At 42.6% G+C, this 19,803-nt stretch overlaps 1 protein-coding gene across 2 annotated transcripts in view; it reads left to right on the top strand.

Moving 5' to 3' along the window:
- Positions 1 to 19,803, top strand: part of THSD4 (thrombospondin type 1 domain containing 4) — a 583,467-nt gene that overhangs the window by 371,819 nt on the left and 191,845 nt on the right. The window lies entirely within an intron of this gene.

Genomic DNA, 19,803 nt, shown 5'->3' with positions numbered 1-19,803 from the left:
GGGGCCACTTCACAGCTTTGTCTTTTGTTAGCATTGTCAGGATGGACGCAAGCCTAATGTAATTACTTTCCTTTCCATGAGGGGTGGCCGGAGTGTGCTCCCAAAGCCCAGCCCAAGGCCGGCTGTGGTTTCAGCAGGTTTGTTACTCTGTTCAAAATAGACATGTGTCTTGGAGGCATGCAGAAACGGGTCACTTGTTTCGGGCTTTTAGCGTGTTTGTTACTCATGTCCTCTGTTCTGCAGATATTTTGTGGGCCAGTGGGGGGGCCTGAAGTCTTGAATGGGAGCTGGAGGAGCTGAATGGGTTAGTGCTGCTGAAAGCTGAAAGCAAACCATTGCCCTCTAGTTGTAGTTGAAGTTTGCAGCTTCCCTGTTGATTTTTTACTGTGCAGAGTAAATGACAAATGGGCCGGCCTAACTCAGCCTGGAGCACTTAAGCATGTGAGAGGAGACCTCATATGGAAAATATTTCTATCACCGCTGCATGTGCATATGGTCTGGGGAGACCCTCGTCCAGAGCAAATCACGGTGTTGCAGCAGTCCCTCAGTGGCCTGCCAATTACTCTTATTAACAGCGGGGCCGAGGGCAGGCTTCAGTTACCTGCACACAGCTGGCTCCTGGGGAAGGCCGCTCTGGAATGTGTGTGCCTCCAGCCTTGTGTCACATGCAGAGGCGAGAGCGGCTCTGTTTCACTTTACAATCAGCAAAGCAGATGAAAAATGAAAGGGAATTACACAGGCTCACCCCAATCTTGATGCTGTTCAGACGACACTCAGCACTTGAGAGAGAAAAGCAGAACTTCTGTATTTTGAGTTAAAGTCTGTATGTGCCTAATAGCCCGAAAACCCAACCAGAGGTGACGAGATGCCTGCTCTTCTGCTCCTTTGTTCTATTCTGCTGTGCTAAATAAAGACCCGCATTTGCCTTTCCCTCTTTTCTTCCTTGTTTCCTTCCTTTTTTCTGTGTTTGTGTGTGTGTACGTGTGCCTGTGTGTTTGTGCGCACGCACGCACGACTGCAAAGCTTTCACTCCATAACCACTGTACTCCTAGGAAATTGTACAATGAGTGAGTTGGAAATGAAATGATGGAGGAACAGCAGTATGAGCAGCTCCCCCTCCCTCCTTAAAAAGAATGTAGTTTATATGGAGCTTTGAAGAATGTGGCATTTATTTATAAGAGGCTCTTTTTTTATAGCCGTGTTACTTACGAAACTCACCCATAAACATGTGGCATCGTCCCCAAGTCACCAAGGTTTCCTTTTCCTCTGCCAGCCGGTTTTCTTGCAGGTTTTAATTATCTTCCCTTTGGATGTTCATAAAAACACATGAGAAAAAGGAAGAAAGGAGAAGAAAGCGTCACAGGCCTAGTGGTGCTCAGCTGGCCGTGTTCTCAGCGCGCAGCTGGAAGCCACGCAGCCAACTCAGTCCGTTTTCTAGGGTGTGAGGTCCTTCCAGATAAACAGGGGCTGGCAGGTGGTGGAAGAGGGGTTGGAACTCAAAGCCATCCTCACTGGGTGTCCTGTTGCTGGCACCGTTGGCACCAGTGACTGACATGCAAGAGCTCAACCACCTGAGATGGTGTCGGCGCATGGGTTTGAGGACAAACCCAGAGAAAGACTATCCTTTCATTTTCTGGTTGCGGAAACATTAGACTGAGAACATTGAGGTCACTGGAATGCCTTTGCCCCTGTCAGAATTAGGATCACAGCAGCATTCACTTGTACAAATTGCATGCGTCCCCTAAAAGAATGTAAAGAACTAGAAGGTCAGCCAGGACTGTTGGTGCATTTGTCAGTATGGGAAGTGTGCCAGGATCCAGGTGCTTTGTAGGATGCCACAGAATGGGGGAGTAGTCTCTCCTAAACTTGAACTTGACGTCTGGGTACGACCAATGAGATGCTGTTGTTATATGTGGGACGGGGGAGAGAGACGCAACTAGAAACCTGCAAGGTTCTATAGAGCATGGTGAGCGATTCCTAGAAGTGAGTCAAATAGATGTTCAATTATGATGAAGCAATTTGTCAAAACCTATCAAAATTTTAAAAACTGTCTTAGCTGCTAATGCATATGGTGTTTTTTTGTGTGACGATGGCAATATTTTGGAATTGGACAAGTGATAGTTGCACACTTTTGTGGCAGTACTAAAGACCGCTGAATAGTACCCTTGAAAAGTGCAAATTTTAGGGCATGTGAGTAATATCTCAATTTCTTTAATTAAAAATCAATAAGTAAGAAGCATCTCTTCGACCCTGCTTTTCCATTTCTAATACTCTATCCTGTTGATCCACTCTGAATATGCACAGTGCTCTCTGAAGCATTTCTCCTAATTAGGCGGTTGCAACTACCTAAATGCCCCCTTGGTGTGGGATGCGAGGCAGGTGTCCAAAGACCAGGAAGTTGCGCTGCGTGTAAGGATATGAGCTGACCCACCAGGGTATGTTGAGTAAGAACAGCAAGTTGCAGAATGTGTGTAAAGTGCTACCCTTGGTGTAAAGTGAGTTAACGTAATTGTCCGTCCTCTCTCTGGGAGGACATACAAGGCAATGGGTGGGAAACAGAGAGACTAGGGGAGGAGGGCAGGTGAGAGACTTATACCTGTGGCACCTTACCTTCTGAAATGTGCGTGGTAGTGAACTCATGATATAATGGGTAACGTCCTCAGCAGTAGCTCATAGCTCCTGCTAAGGGGGAGTGCGCATGAGTTAACAGCTGTAACACTGAGGTACTGCTCAGTGAAGTGATCCTTAAGGGCTAAAATGATGTTCTTTCGGTGACTCATTCACTCCTGTAACACCTACTCATTAACCCTGCTTTTTCATTTTTACAATGAGGTAATAATAGTAGCTACTTTAAGGGGTGGTTGGAAGAATTCATTGTGATCATATGTGTAGAGCTCTTAGCTTGGTGTGTCAGGCACAAAGTAAACAGCACTTTCTGGCTATTACTACAATTACGATTGCCTGTGTTACCAGGGCTGAAGCAAGGAAGGTGAGAAGATACGGTCTTTGTCTTTGATGAGCTGATGCTTTAAAGGGGGCACAGAGTGCAAACAGTGAATGATTGTGCAATAAAAAGCTCTCTGTCATTGCAAAAGCACAGGTGAAGAAGCAGAGAGATCTGCCTAAGAAAGTGAAGAAAGAGTCCACAAACGATGTCATATTTAAATAAGACTTGGAGGGTTGTGTGTTTGGGGTCTTCAAGACAACCCCCAGGTTTAGTTATTTGCAGTAATTCAATAACCCACCATATAGTTGCACTCACAGCTCTGAGTTATTACAGTGACAGGATGCAGAGCAAAATCAACAGAGGGAAAGGCGCATGGGGCCAAGTGCAGAGGAAACCAGGCACCAGCTTCCAAGGCTCCTCAATCAGTGGAGACACACAGGATGCACTTAATTCCCCAGCAGTGAGTGTGACAACATGTGTAAAATGTTGCCAACCAGGGAAGCTTGTTAGAGACTCAGCACCTAGGGTTTTTATTGGGCACTGGCCACCTAAACACCCTCTGCCTGCCTTGTACCAACATTCCACACTCCCAGAAGGGAAGCAGGTGCTCAGCAGAAACCATGTTGTCTGTACCGTACGGGCACAGTGAGCCACTCTTACCAGTTCTGGGAATGGGGGGAACCCTCCCAAAATCCAAGTTCCCAGAGGCCAGCCAATGGCCAGACTTGTAAGCAGGTCTTTTTAAAGGAGAGAAATCAGGGCTGCTACATTTGTTAACTCTTTTCTGCACAAACAGGTAGGCATTTTGAGTGGAAAAAGAGGGAGGGAGGACCTTCCCGGCAGAGGAAAAACATCTATAGAGCCCCATAAATAAGAAAAAACACAGCACATTCTGGAAACAATGCTTAGTTCAGATCACAGACGCATGCATTGTGAGATGTGGCAGAAGGTTTTGCAGTCACCTGGCTCCCAAGTGTTGGAGTTTTTCTCTGTGCCTTTGAAACTTCCAGAAATTCCATATGTACAGTCTTAGGATTACCTTTTTATGGCATGTCATGTAGGTGACCGCTGTGGGACATTTTCTTGGTCATAGATTTTTGAAATTATTTTGAAGGATTAAATCAAATTAAATAATGAATGTAGAGTTGATTTATAAGCAGCGACAGCCTTTATAAAAAGCTGCCCATCGTTGTTAGTCCCTGGAGTGTTGTTTGTAGCAAATAGGAGTGCAGGATCAGCCTTTAAAGACTGAGCGTGTGCACAGCTCTCGGTGGCTCGCCTGTCTTGGGCTTTCTGACATCTCCAATGCAAAACCAGCTATGTGGGACTGACGTGATAAAGCAAGACCCAGGATGGAGGCTTGGGTCTACCATGTGTAGTCATATGACTTTTGACATTTTAATTGTTTTATTTTTAATTATGAAAGCGATTATTGTACAAAAAAAAATTCAAGCAATAAAGAAATGCAAGGAATAAAAAGTTAAAGGTTCCTCTTTACCCTCACTCCCTCCCCAATCCTTCTTCCCTGCCCAAATGAAACCATTGTTAACAATTGGGCATTTGCCCTTCTAGAAACATTCCTATGCTTTTCTCGGCATAAGGGTGTGCAGGTCTGACAATTAAGTTCACGAACTCATCCTAGAAAAAGTGCTACATACTTCATTGCTGAATATCACTATGGTCCCCTTTGAAGTACACCTTTTGGGAAACTATGCACTGATGCTGGCACCTAGTCCACCCTTCAAAGCAATTTTGGAACTCTTTTTCTGGAATGGCCATCAGAGCTGTCGTCGTATTACCCTTGATGTTCTGAATGTCATCAAAATGTCCTCCTTTCAATGTTTCCTTTATCTTCGGGTAAAGAAAGAAATCATTGGGGGCCAGATCAGGTGAGTAGGGAGGGTGTTCCAATACAGTTATTTGTTTATTGGCTAAAAACTCCCTCACAGACAGTGCCGTGTGAGCTGGTGCATTGTTATGATGCAAGAGCCATGAATTGTTGGTGAAAAGTTCAGGTCATCTAACTTTTTCACGCAGCCTTTCAGCACTTCCAAATAGTAAACTTGGTTAACTGTTTGTCCAGTTGGTACAAATTCATAATGAATAATCCCCCTAATATCAAAACAGGTTAGCAACAGTGTTGCAACAAGATCACCAACTTAATTGTCAGACCTCGTATGTGCATGTGTGTGACTCTGAGAGTATGTGTGTATATGCCCACGACTTGAAGCTTTCATAATTCGAAAAATTTAAAAATGTCAGAAGTCACTTGACTACACGTGGTTTTGCTGCTTCTCTTCTGATAGCTGGTGCCTCTTGTTTCCACCTCTTGTCTTACTGCGATTGCTAAGACTTTAGTCTACAGTGTTGAACTGTAGCAATGAAAGTGAACACACTTGTCATTTTCCAGACTGAAGTGAGAACACTTCTAATATTTTATCATTAAGTTTAATGCTTCCCAGATGTTTTAGGTAGACACATTTTATCCAGTGATAACTTCCCTTCTAAATTTGTATCAGGAATGGTTGTTGAATTTTATCAAACGTTGTTTGATTTCATCAAAATGCTCATATGGTTTTCTCCTTTAATCTACTTACATAGTGAATTATATTAATAGATTTCTTCAAGTTGGACTGTCTGCATTCTTGGAACTACCTATCTAGTCTTGGTTCTTGGTTCATTAAATTTGCTATTGGATTGGATTTGTGAATATTTTATTTCGAATTTTGTCTCCTTTTTAATAAGTACTGTTGGCTCATGGCTCTGTGTTATTGTGCTAGCCTAGGGTTTTGCTAGCTTTGTAAAATAAATTCAGAAGTTTCTCATCTTTTAGTTTACTTTGAAATAGTTTAAATAACAGAAGAAATTAAGTCTTTCTGGAAGGTTTGTTGAACTCAGTCATAAAACCAGCCCTTCTCTGGAGGGGTGGTCTTTAAGTAACTTTTCTTTCATTTCTAAAAAATGTGTGATACTTAATAATATACAGGAGAATATATGTAACATATAAGCATGTTATGAAACAGAATAATCAAATACCTATGACCCCACTACCCGACTAAAGAAACAAAGCATTCCCAATAGTGTACGCTGCGTATTACCCAGGCACATCCCCCTCACTTCTCTCCAAAGAGAACTATCATCCTAAATTTTACGGTTGTCATTGTCTTTCTTTTTATTTTAACATTTTTTTCGCATGTGTTTGTATCTCTAAAGAATGTATGGTTTGATTTTGTTTGGTTTTGAGTTGTATAAACATGGTAGCGATTTTTGTATCCGCTTGGTTTTGTGCTCCACAGGATGGTAGGTGTAGCTGTAGTTCACTCATTTTCACTGCTACGTAGTATTCTTCTAAGCAAACTTCCATCTTGTTTCCTGTTGATAGTTGAGTTCTTTCCAGGTTTGTTTGGGGGGTTATATTATAAACACTGCTGTGAACATTTTGGAACACATCTCTTCACATGTGTGTGCAAAGATTCCTTTAGGGCATATACTCAGGAGTTGAGTTACTGGGTCACAACTCTATGACCCACTGACTCTGTGTTTAACTCTATGAGATCATGTCAAATTGATTCCTACAGTGGTTGTATCAATTTTCATGTCCGCTAGCAGTGTGTAAGCGTTCTCAGTGACCTTCTCCTTGTCAATGTTTGGCATTGTCAGACAAGTTAATTTTTGCTGCTATAATAGTTATCAAATTCATTAGTTAGTGTGTGTTAACTGATATTTTCCTGATCACTAACTAGTGCTACACGATAATTTTTATATGTATATGCGTACAAGTGATTCATGTTTTCCTTTTCCATGAAATGTCTGTTCATGTCTATTTCCTGATTTTAAATTTGGCTGTTTGCTTTCTCACTACTGATTTAGAAGCGTTTTTTTGTTTTTTTTTAATATATTTTGAATATGAATTTTTGCTTGTTATTCCATGTCACCTTTTCTCCAGTCTGTGGCTTTTATTTAAAAATTGATAGTGTCTTTTAATAAATAGAAGTCCTCAGTTTATTTGAATTTATCAGTTTTATTTCTTTATGTTAACACTGTCTATGTCTTGTTTAAGAAATTATTTATTCCCAGGTTATAGAAATATTCTCCTAGTTTCTTTTCTAAAATTGTTCAAGTCTTGCATTTCACGTTTATGTCTTTAATATACTTAGAATTGATGTTTCTGTACAGTGTGAATAAGGGATCTAAGTTCATTTTTTTCCATGTTGATAATTAACTGTTGCAGGACCACCCATTGAAGCCTGTCCACCTCATTCTTACTCCTTGGGGCCATCTTCACTATTCTTAGACATGTGCTCTTCTTTCTGAAATTTGAAGTGAATGCATCAATTTTCCTTGGAAAATCCTTTAGAAGCTTTTATCAAAATTGTATTGAATCTAACATCATTCTAATATTGAGCCGTTCTATCCATTAACATAGTATAAGCTTTATGTTACTTAGATCTTCTTTGAAGTTTTGCAATAAATTTTTATAATTTTCTGTATTATAAAGTTCTTATACATCTTTAATTTAGATTTATTACTAGTTACCTTGTTATATTTTTATTATTGTAAATTATGTATACATTTTTAAATTAATTTTCGGTTATTGCTAATGCTTCGAAATGTAAATGATCTTACATCCAAGCAACTTGCTAAATTCTCTTAATTTAAATCAATTGCCCGTAGGTACTTTGCACATAATCATGTCGTCTATGAACAATGGTCATTTTGGATTTTCCTTTTCCAATGTTTATACCTTGTTTCTTTTTTTTCTTATAACTTGTCTAAGATCTCCAGGAAAAAATTGAATACAGGTAGTGTTATTTTGTTCCTAACTTAAAGGAGATATTGCTAACATTTTGCCATTAAAAATGAAGTTTGCTATATTTGATTGTACACTTCATCAGGTTAATAAACCCTCTTCTATTTGTAGTCTGGTAAGAGACATTTTTAAAACATGAATAGGTGTTGAAAGCATTGTCTCCGTCTACTGAAATAATTGATGTATAGTATTTGATATATAGATTGATATGTAGTATTTTTATTATTCAGTTTTAGCTACTTAAAAAGATTTGTCATTATGATATTTTCTCTGACCCATGCATTATTTAATTATATTGTCAATAGTATGACCCAAGTTCATTTCTAACTTGATTGTAGTGGGGCCAGAGAACGTGGTTTTTTGAAATTTGTTAAAATTTGCTTCATGGCCTAGTACATGGACAGTCTTTGTAAACATTCCAAGTGTGCTTGAGAAAAATGTTCATTCTTGATAAGTGGGTCCATGGACTTTCTATGTATCTTTAAAATTAAGGTCGTAGACTATGTCGTTCAAGTGTTCGACATCTTTACTGATGTTTGCCTGCTTATCTATCAATTCCAGAGAAAGAGGCGCGTTGAAATCTCCCAGCAGTTGCTCTGTTGGCCTGTAGGGGCGGATGGGGCGTGACTGACCTCACTGTTCTTCCAGCAGTCCTGTCCTCGATGTTAGTGACCACTCTTGCTCGATGGCCCCTCCTGTTTATTGTACCTGTGGTGACTGAGTTTAGAATTTTTCCATCTCTACAATAGTCTCTTTCGATGGTTTCTTCTGCTATGGTTTCTTGCAAACATAAACTGTCTAATATTAGAAATTCCTCAAATAGTTTTATCTGCTGATTTTATGCTGTCTTGTTTTATAGTTGTTGTTACAACATGTGTGTCTTTTCTGCCATTTGAATGTAATTTTGGAAAGTGTTGACCTTAAACAAATAGACAGCCAGATATTCCTCCAGCAAAATGGGTTTATCCCGGAAGAACAAAGAACTGTAAGTTAGGACCTGCAGTCTAACAGGGAACCGCGTGCAAGTCCAGAGTAACGAAGGGGCGGTCGCTCTTTTACGGGCTTGGGAGGGGCTGTTGCAAAGGAAGAATCCATTGGTGGAAACTGAAAGTTTGAAGATAATGACTTTTAACTGGCTGAGTGATAGCAGGCTCCCATTGGCTAAGCTGCACTGGGTAAGGAGGAATCTTTTCTTCCTCCTGCTGAGGTAGTAATGTGACATCACCTCCTGTGAGAGATGCAAAATACTTATCCTCCTTTTGAGGTCAGTAGTGAGTGTGGAGTGACGCCTGGATGGACAGTTCTCTCTTTTAGCCTCCAGACTCCATTTGAAATGAGGTTTCTGCTCTTTTTTTTTTTTTTTTTTTGGGGGGGGGGATTTATTTTTTCTTTTTGTTAGTTTTAGGCGTACAAAACAGCGTAGTAGTTAGACATTTACACCCCTTACAAAGTAAGCAAACAAAACAGAAATAGAGGTTTCTGTTTATTAATTTTCACAAAAGAAAAGAAAAACAAACACCTGAGCTCAATCTGCCATCTTGATCCTCGTTAAGTGCTGTGCAGACCCTAAAGATCTATACAGAGGCAAAGGATGACCTTAGCACATTCTTTTAACTTTCCTTTTCTTTTTTTGACTAATGTTATAAAGCAACTCAGGTACATTAGAGAAAAGTGATTGTGATTAACAGTCACAAGACACCCAAAATGTTATTTGCCACTTTTTGAGACAATCACTTGCCAAGAAACTATTGGGTGCTTTGATAGAAAGTCACATATTCTATAAATGGAAATATTTAGTCTCCAACAAATGCTATAGTGGGTGTGTGTGTTTTTTTCTTTCCTATTTTTTGTACTGTGTTGCTGGCATGCATATTCAATTAGGCATTTCTCCTTTAAAAATAATTTTACTTAAAAACCCTTATTTGCTGACTCAGCATATTATATAAATGTATTTACTTTAGCTTAGAAAGTTAATATGAACTGACAGAAAGAATGCTAAAATTTCAACCCAGGCATATTTTAAGGGACAGAATGAGTAATTGATGTAAAAGACCAAGTGGTTTGTATTACAATATACTGAAATCTGCCTATCTATCATTTTTCCATATTCCTGCATTGCACCAAGGCAAAATAATCAAGTCTCAATTAAATTCAACAAGTGCGTTTTGAGTGCTATTTTGTGTATTAGGTTTGTGCTAAGTGCTGTTGGATTCATAAGGAGGTTGGAGCCCCCATTTGTCCTCTGAAGGTGGGCACCAACGAGTACTTTAGTTAAAGCTAAAATATAAATTACTCTAATAAACATATCACACCCTATTATGAGGACCGGGAACAAGCATATGGAGGAAAGAGCATTTGTGATGGCATTGAAGGATGCTAAAGTGTTCCATGGACAGATAGTGGAGGAAGCCATTCCAACTCCCAGGAACAGTAGGAATAAAAAGAAAGTTATTCAGTTGGGAAAGGTAAAGGCATATTTAGACAATGGCAAATAATTCTTTTTTTTTTCTTTTGGCTAGAACTCAAGTACACATAGTGGGAGATATCACACACAATTCAGTTTTGACCTTAGAAAAAGGATGGAGGCTCTCTTTGTGGCCAAATACACCAATTTTGTAAATGTTTCATGGAAGCTTATAAAGCTTATTTTATTATAAATATGGATGTTAATAATATGTGTGCATTCTTCCATATGCTATATCATTCCTTTCTTCTGTGGGTTATTCTTATATTTCTTAGGTTCTACTAGATGTCACTAAAACTAAATGATTTCTTAAATATGTTCCAACTTTAAGATTCTCTGATTCTCAGAGTGACCACTAAACTACAACGCATGTCACAAACCCCTGTCTAACATCGATGTCTTAGTAGAGTGGGAGAACACCTGCGGGCTTTGAGACATCCAGGCCTGAGCTGGAATCTCGGGTTCTGCACGTTCTTACCTGGGCAGGCTGACTGGCTTCCCGAAGCATTATTTTTTTCATCTTCACAATGGAGAGGATTATGTTATCATCACAGAGTTTTAGTGAAGATTAAAGAGGTTATTTTCATAAAGTGTTTGGTGCACAGCAGATGCTCCATGGATGGCAGCCATCTTTGTCATCAAAGTATTTGCTCTCTCAAGCCTGGTGGACGAGTCTTCAGTTAGGCCAGAGCAATTGTGTAAAGATACAAGAAGAGATTGTCAAATGAAAGCAGAACATAAAGTGAGAGGAATAAGAGGAAATGAATCTGGAGCTCGGGAAAGCATCCATGAGAACAAAAAGAAAAACAGGAAATCCCAGAGAGGAGGTTGACAGTTGAGAATCTAAAATGTGGCTCCAGATTCCTTAGACAAATCTTATGGAGTCAAAAGGTCAGAGGAGGAGAGAAAGGAGAAGAAAATATTAATATTTAGGATGCTTTCAAATGGGAAGGTAGGAGTGGGTGGCTGAAAAAAGGAGAAAGAGCAAAAATAGGACTTGTAACACTAAAACACGTTGGCCTCACCTTCCCAGTGATGAAGGAAGGGGCTAGGAGATCACAGTGGTTTCTCAGCAAAGGGGTGGATACAAAAACACTCTGTCTTCCTTAGAGTCAAAAAATGGTGCTAAACACCGAATTCCACTCTCTTGCATCATTATTTGAGAAGGAACCTTAGAGGTACGTAATCTAGTCCAACCCACTCATTTTACATAGAAGGAAAATGAGTCTTTTAGAGGTGACATGGGTTGCCCAAGACCACACAGTTGCTCACTCCGAGCTGGTCTGGAAGCAGCATCGTCGTGATGGGCCTAGTTGCAGCATCTGAGACCTGTGGGAGCGGGAACGCTTGGTACTAACTTGAAAAAGAGTGGTTGTAGCTTTTAATCTTTATGGCAGCAAGAGTTAAGCCAGATACATTAAATGTGTTCAAAGCTGTTCATAAGAGACCTCAGCTGTGTACAGTTTGCTCCCCAGTAGGCTGACCCTGTGGTCGTGGTTAGATTTGTACGTGAACCATCGGAGCCTCTTGGAAGGTGGTGGGGAGGTGGGGGCAGAGGGTGGAAAGCAGGCCTTCGCTGCATCACCAATATGGAGACCCTGGCACTGTTCTGAGTGGTTGCCATGTGTCAGACACAGATCCTCACCTGACATTCTCGCTTCTTGTCCCTTGACATCTAGCAGCAAAGCAGGACCTGGATGTGGCGGTGCATCCATTTCCTCACACCTCTCCCTCCCTGCCCGCCCCACAGCTTCTTCCAGGACACCCTCGTATGCTGTCACTGGTCTCAGAGTGCCCTCTGTTCTGGTGCATTCCATAACATCGAGCCTGAGGTCTGCTTTGACCTTGTTTGCTCTCTTAGTGGTTTTCCCCGCTGACTCCCTGGTCTCTCCGTGAGCCTGTTAGCAGCCCGAGGCTGGGAAACCATCCCTATCCCCCGCCATCCCGTGGCGCACAGCACTGGGTACCAGGTGCCTACTTAGTCTGTGCAGCCCAGTTACTGAGCCTTCAGCTCAGACGGGAGCAGAAAAGCTTGCGCTGACTGAGACGCCCTTCAGAGATGAGGGGTGCAGCAGAGTCTTGCTGGAGGACCCGCTAGCCAAACCACTGCAGGAATCTCCCCTGCGAGGCTCAGGTAGTAAAGACCCAGGTAGTGCCCAGGAGGCAGCTCCTGTAGAACCGCATCTAAGCACTCTGGAAAACCCATTCAGAGGGAACTGCAATCCCAGTACCCCTGAAGAGGTCTAAGAACTATGAGTGAGCACTGTGGGACTGGCAGATGAAAGGGGCCCTCTAATCATGAAGCATTTTGATGATTAACAGAATTCTATGCCAACACTTAAAGCCGGATACACACCATAGTGATTCAGCCAAATAACGCTTAATCATTTTGGCTCTTATTCCTGAAAAAGAAAGTACAGTGAAGTAGGAAAGACAGTAATTTTTTTTTTTAAGTTTGCCTATTCTTATTGGGTTCAAATAACCTGATTCTAAGGACTTATTTGGCCTCTGATTTCCATGTTTCATTGTATGACCAGCCTCAAAAAAGGTGGCTATCCAGCCAGGGCTCCCTTCTCCCAGTTACTGCTGCCATCTCCCGTAAATGTATTTGGTGAATAAACTCTTCTGTCTTTGTAACAATGTGCATTATGCCTTACTCAGCACCAGCCCCAGAGGTGCAGTTTCACTTGCAGGTCTGAGCCAGCCCTGATTTGTTAGTGGTGGAGGGTGGGCCTTGGTTGATGGGCCAATTGGCCAATTCTAAAGTGACTTTTTCTTTTTCATTTTACTTTTCTATATTGATGGAAAATACAGTTTCTGCAGCATAGCAGAGTAGATTAGAACTGAGACTTGTGTATCACAATTTACAGAACTGGGTTTATATACTTCCAAGAGTTCATGATGTGTATGCTCATTTTCTCCCCTTTGGGAAGTTGCAGTTGGGCATCATGCTGCTTATGTGGGGCGTTATACCAGACGCTGAAGATGCAAAGATGGGGCCCCACTCCTAGGAGCCCACTGAGGGGAACAAGTGTGCACAGAGAGGCCGTAATGCAGTGTAAAAACTGCCGCCATGTGGATGGATGGAGTGCTGTGGGAACCCAGATGAGGAGTTATGCTGCGGACAGTCTGGAAATACTTCACAGAGGAGAGGATATTTAGGTTGAGGCGTTTAGAATCAGTAGGAAGCTGGTGGAAGGGGAGTTGGACTTTCCACGCAGAGTAAACCGTGTGTCTGTACAAAAGTAGGAAGTCTGAGCAAGTTCATATTCTATTATCCAAAACCTTTGGGGCCCAGATGTGTTTTAGAATTTGGAGTTGTTTTGGGGGCATATTAGAAGGGTAATATGGAACATATATTGTATATTACATAACACCCCCAGCAGGGCTAGTCAAATACATGAATATATCCAGAGCAAAAGGTGTCATATCAGTTAAGTCGCGTTTTGCTACCAAATGAGTTTAAGTATCAAATATACAAAGGAAAATAAACTTAGGTCTTTTTAAGCCTTTTGGATTTTGGAATTTCAAATAAAAGGATTATGGCTGTGATTCCAGCAAATTCCTAGAGCTAACTCTCATTGGGCTGACCTAGGTCATGTGCTCATCCCTGAACCAATCATGGGAGCCAAGGGGATAAATATGCTGATTGGCCAGCCCCAGTCGTGGGTCCAAACCTGCCCCTGGAATTCGGGGAAGGGTTCAGCCTTTCTGGATCACAGAGTGATACCAGGGTGAAGTTTCCAGGAAAAGGGATACTTGGCAGGTAAAAATCACAGTTGTCCATTATATATGCATCACAGATGTGCCCCCATTATATGACCGAGGTCATGAAGTCTTAAGAGCAGAATAGGATTCAGACCCTCTTCTGTCTGATTCTAGAGCCCCTGACAGACTGGAGTATTTGCATGTGCCGGTGGAATGTAGTCTCCCCACTGTGTAAACCACTGCTCAATTATACGATGCAGACAATTAGAACCTAGCAAAGTGTATAACAGCGTGCTAATTACATGGAGTACAGCGAGTGGGTTAGTTGAAATGACTTAGAGAAGTAAGAGGCATTGGCAGGCCGCAGCTTCACAGGGGTGGCGAGGTTGCGCTCAGCCTCGAAGGATGTGTCAGTAGAGATGGAAGACACCTTATCTCTGGTTTCTGCTCCAGGGACTCTCTCGTAAGTTTAGTTGCAAACAAACATTGAATTTGAGGAAGGAATAGCAGGCAGATTTTCCTGGGCCCTGGATGAACCTCTGACACCATAGGACATACATTCCAGGGAATGGTAGCAGAAGGAAAAATGTCACTCTGATTTATTGATGAGGGAAGAAAAGCAAAGGAATCATTAAGGTTTAGATGCTCTGAGGTGGCTTCTGGGTGCTCAGAACACAAGTGTGAAGATGGCAGACAGCAGTAACTCTTTCTGGCCAAATAAAGGACTCAGTTTTCTGCTTTGGGGGGGGGGGCGGGGGGGGAGAGGGGAGGAGGGGCAGAGAAGTCCTAGAATTGGTAACAGACCAGAGACCTGAAGGGGCTCTTCAGGTGTCATCTGTCCCATTGTCCTGGATTTTCATTATGGGAAATCTGACGTCCAGCAAGGGGAATGCCTTGATAAGGTCACAGCTAGTAATTAAAGAAAAGGAGCTAATGATTCAATAGTTTTATCTCGTTTGGTCTTATTTTGCATTTTGTTTTCCTGAAATTCAGTAGTGAATCCAAGTACTCTTCAGGCATTGTTATTCTGCAGCAGCGTGTGGCTTGAATGTGGCATGTGTTTTCTCTTTACAGGGATTTAATAAAATAAAAATGCAAACTAGATTTGACATAGCTAGTAAAAATCCCCACTCGCTGAGTGTTGAGAACTTTGTGGTCAGAGGTGTTCATGCATTTCCTTAGTTCAGGATATCAGCCCTCAGAGCCTAACACTATTTACTGAGCATCTATTTTGTGCTTTGGTGTTAGACAATCTCATTTCATCCCCAGCAGAGCACTCTGTAAAACAGATTATCACCGCATTTCAGGTGACAAAACTGGGCTAGAGAGGTAAGTACCATTCTGAATGTAGCCTGTTAAAGTGTGGGGCTGGGATTTCTCCTTATTCCTCAGCCATGCCCGGTGATCCCGTCACGCCCGAGTTTCTGGAGTATAGACCCTGATCTCTCAGAACATTTTGTCCCATAATCCTCATCTGCAACCAGATTTTATTATATTTAATTTAATTATAGTCCATTTAATATAATTATAGTCAATTTAATTAGAATGGACTCACTATGCCTCCAGAGTCCCTGTCATTTCCTCTCTTGCATTATAAATTGTCCTCTTATGTCTTAGGCCCCGCTGCGTCCCTGCTCCCACCCTCCGCCAGGCCCTCCCCCCTTCCTTGGTCTTCACATGGCGAGATGGGCTAGCTGTCCCAGACACTGGCTCTTCTCTCCCGTCTTCCGAGCCGGAGCGCTTGCACAAAACAGACTCGGTTCTCTGATCAACACTTCTTTGGCAGAGAGAACTGTGATTTTTTTTTTCTCTCTTTCTACAAGCTTAAACTCATGTAGATGTGGTATATTTTATATCAAGGACTCTTAGAACCAGAGGGTACCAAGAGGCCCACCCTCTCCTTAGAAATTAGGAATCTGCAGAGCAGGTAAAGTGTTCGGCTCAACTTCACACAGCAATGCTAAACGTTAGTTATTTCCGCCAAGTGGGCCCAGAGCGGTGAGTGGCGGGAACTGCCCTGGGCTGCGCTGGAGGTCCTTAAAAGAGCCAGCCCACGACAATTATCACTGTGCTTGCTGCATTTCACTAGCACCCACAGCATCCCTGTTTTGATTTGCTTGCCCCAAACACAGACCCTGAGCCAAGCACCCAGGTGGGAGTGGTTCATTTGGCAGGTGATCTCAGGAAACCCCAGTAGGGCAGAGGGGGAGTGACACGGGGAGGGGGGCACCCCATACAGGTGTGTGATCAAGCCAGTGACGCCGTGGGCATGTGGGGCTCCATCCTGCTGCGGACTCTGGGGGGCAGTGTAGAGCATGACTCAGAACTACTCACAGAAGGGGCAGGAAGCTGGCCTGTTTGCCCACCAATGCCTTTTCCTCATTGGTTGACTGCGCTTCAGGGACTTTACCTCTTCAGCACTTCCAGCTCCCTCCCAGCGAGAACAAAGCACCTGGGCAGGCGGTCCCAGGTGTTCCCAGCACACGGCCTTCAGGGCAATGAGGTGAGTGGGGAGAGAATGCAGCAGGGCACGGGTGGGCTCAGCCACGGTCCCCGTTGATGAGGCTCCATCCACGAGAGGAAGCAGGAAAACCAGGACATGTGTGAGAGATTTACAAACAGTAATTTTGATTAACTGCCACTCTTGCTTCTCAATCTTGGCAATTTGGATGCTCAGAACCAGTGTATAGCCCACCTCTAGCTATTGGACAAGATCTTAAAGGAATGCAATCTTTGTACCAACTTTACTGTTTTTTTCCCTTCTCTTATCTAGTTCCCTTCTGCCCCAGTTTCTTTGTATATTTATTCTTACCCTACTTGTGCATGCCTTTCAAAGCTCCCTCAAACCCCTAAAGAAGATTTTTCATCAGGGCTCCTCCATGTGGGGGTCCTGACTGCATGGCGACCACAGAATTCTTGCTCATGCGTCAGGTGTTAGTGAGTCATCAGAGAACTGCCCAGAAGGGCAAAAGTGGTCACAGAAACAGGATGGCCATTATCCTCTCAATGCTGTGGAATAGGAGACTCCTGTGACACATGGGTTATGGGACGAGAGGTCCCTGAAGGCCAAATTGGAGTCCACGATTCGCAATTTTGCTAAGTCAGGACCCTTTTTATAACATGGAAAGTCGAAAAATAAATGAAGGCAAGTTCCAGCAGAAGCAGCTCCCAAAACTTTCAATAGCTGTAATCTTACTGCTCTTTTTTTTAAGGCTAATATTTAAAATACTTCCTCCTATGCATGATTTTTATTGCTTAATATTTTTGCCACTTGTCTAGTATGTATAGTGTGTGACAATTTTCTTTCGTGAGCATGTATTGCTTTTAAATGGGGAGACAGTGAAAAGACACGTCCTCTCATCTGAATATGTTTTAATCATGACATCCCCCCATGTGTCTTGTTTCATAAAAATAGATGTTCCATTAGAGCCATTCAGGGAAATGGTGGCCTGTCACCCAGAAATGTAAGGTTTGGGCTGTTTTCTTTGCTGGTGAAAAACCCTAAAGAAATGAAGATTGTGCCTTCTGGTACTCACGGATGTGGGTGAAGACCCACACTGAGTCTTTCCGCAATTTGGTTTCATGTTTCAAGAACTATGTTAGGCAGATGTCACAGTACAAGGGAGGGAGGGAGGCGGGAACACACGTTCACTCCACTCTTGTTTCTCTTTCTTCTGTCCAATAATGAACAATGCTAACTGAGCATCACTCAGAAGTTATTTACTTATGATGCCTTCATTCTCAAAAGGATTTAAAACCACCTGAAAAAAACTTAGTGAATGTAATGTACCAGATAACAAGTAAGGGAGGAAATGGAGCCAAAGGGAAACTTGGGATAGGAAAAATAAGACAGGAAGAAGCCTGATGTCTAAAATCCATGCCGTTAAGTCCTGCTGGTTACGTGTCAGAAAATCTGCTCTGAGATTCATAGCAGCCAAAGCAAAGAAGGGAATACAATCAAATAAATGCCTCAGAGGTCAAAAACATAAAGCTGATTTATTCGGGATGGGGTATTGAGCTAAGTATTTTGGAGGAACATATACAAAGAGGATAAAAGATATCAGCCCTTGACTCAGGCGGTCAGTGCCACTGCTTCTGAGGACAAATAATGACATTAGGTAACATCAGCTGAGCACTTCTTGGAAGCTTAGCTCTCTTCCAGCCCTTGCAACCATGGCACAGGAACCCCATATGTCAGGTGCAGCTACTTGTATTTGAAAAAGTCGAATTTGTGACTTACAAAAGATTTTCCCACTTGTGTTCTTGCTTAATTAACTCACAATATCCCTGTGAGATACAGGCAAGGAAGACATTCTTTTTCCACGAGGCGAGCAAGGTTACATTGCTAATAATTGGTGAACCTGAAATACAGAAATCCAGATTTTTCAGATACACCTTTTCATTGCTTCATAGTCTCGAGGCAAAACCACGTGATGGCAATGTGGCTATTTGGCTCTGGAACCTTCCGCGGAGTCCGTCCGCTGCATGGCCGCCACTATGTATTGGGCAGATCCCTGTTCTTCTCGGAGCTGCAGTGTCTTCAACTGGAGAATAAGGAGGAGGATGACTTGTCTGGGAAGATCCGTTCCAGCTGCCACAGCCGGTTCATCTCTGGGTTTCTGTGGCTCCGGGCGCTTTCCCAGGCTGCTCTCCAGAGCATTCCTACTCATTTTCACATTAGCAGTTGCTCTGTGGTATGGCCTGGCCGTGCCTCTGTGGGCCATTTAACCCTCACCATCGTCCCAGCCTGCTTGGAAGCCGGGATGGGGGGTTGCATCCTGAAGGCTGAGAGAAGCCAGAAGCCCCTCGGAGCCTGGGGTGTCCTACGGGTGTTTTCACTGTATTAGCAGAACATGAGTTTTCTTGTTACTCATTGGTACGTCATCTTCCATGGGTTTTCTGAGAAGTTTCAAAGTGGAAAGTGCGTGAAGTTGGATCCACACCTGGTGAAGAACTCACTTTTTTTTTATTTCCTTGTTAAACCTTTTCTGAGCCCAAAGAGCCCACATCCACGTCATGAATGCTCACAAGTTAGTTGTGTCTCCGTGGAGGGCTTCCCTGGGGGCAGTGTGACGTGCGTTACCGCAGTTTCCTGTGCCCAAGTAAGTAAACCCTGTGCTGAGTCCCCGTCTCCAAGTCTGCTCCTGTCATCCCTTTGCCTAAAAGTTTCTGTATTGAATAAAACCGAAATGTTCCACATAATCCCAAGAAATTCCTTATTTAATGGGAAGACGAGATCCCTGAGCTTATAGTTTGAAATGTGATTTCCATGTTCCCATGGCATTAAGGGCAGTTCACCTCACCCAATCCCCAACTGTCTGCGATGCTTTTCTAAAAATGCCTGTATTTAGCCCCTAGCACGTATTTGGACTACCTGTTACGGACCAGGAGTCTTCTCTGAGCCCTGCAGGAGGTAGAGTGGCTGCATGAGACTCAAAGCCCCCCTCTAATTTAGTTGCGAAAGTTGCTGTAGAATCGGTAGGAAGTTCCAGCTTTGGCCACAGCCAGTTTATCTCATCAGCAACCTGACATCTAGGAATGGCCGTGGCACTTTCTCTGTGCATTGTGTTTTCTTTCTTCCCGCATCTTCGAAGGCTGGGTTTTTCTATTTGCTTCTTGCCTCTTTGTCTTTTATAATAAAAGCAATTCGTGTTCATGGTTGCGAGAAAGAGAGGCAGAGAGGGAAAAACAGAAAGAGACAGAGATTGCAGAGAGAATTTAGAAAAACATAATAAAGAAAATAAAATCCCAGCACAGCAAACAAACTGCTGTTAATGTTTCGGATTTACCAAAGTATGTTTGCGTGTAGTTATTTATCCTCAACCCTGGCCACTTACATGACTTTCCCGTTGGGGGATAATAACAATATTTTAT

Source organism: Rhinolophus sinicus, chromosome 3 (assembly GCF_057876585.1).
Source record: "Rhinolophus sinicus isolate RSI-liver-muscle chromosome 3, RSI-T2T, whole genome shotgun sequence".
In the NCBI taxonomy this organism is placed as follows: domain Eukaryota; kingdom Metazoa; phylum Chordata; class Mammalia; order Chiroptera; family Rhinolophidae; genus Rhinolophus; species Rhinolophus sinicus.
The sequence above is the reverse complement of the archived record's forward strand: the minus strand, read 5'-3'. Positions and strand labels throughout refer to the sequence as shown.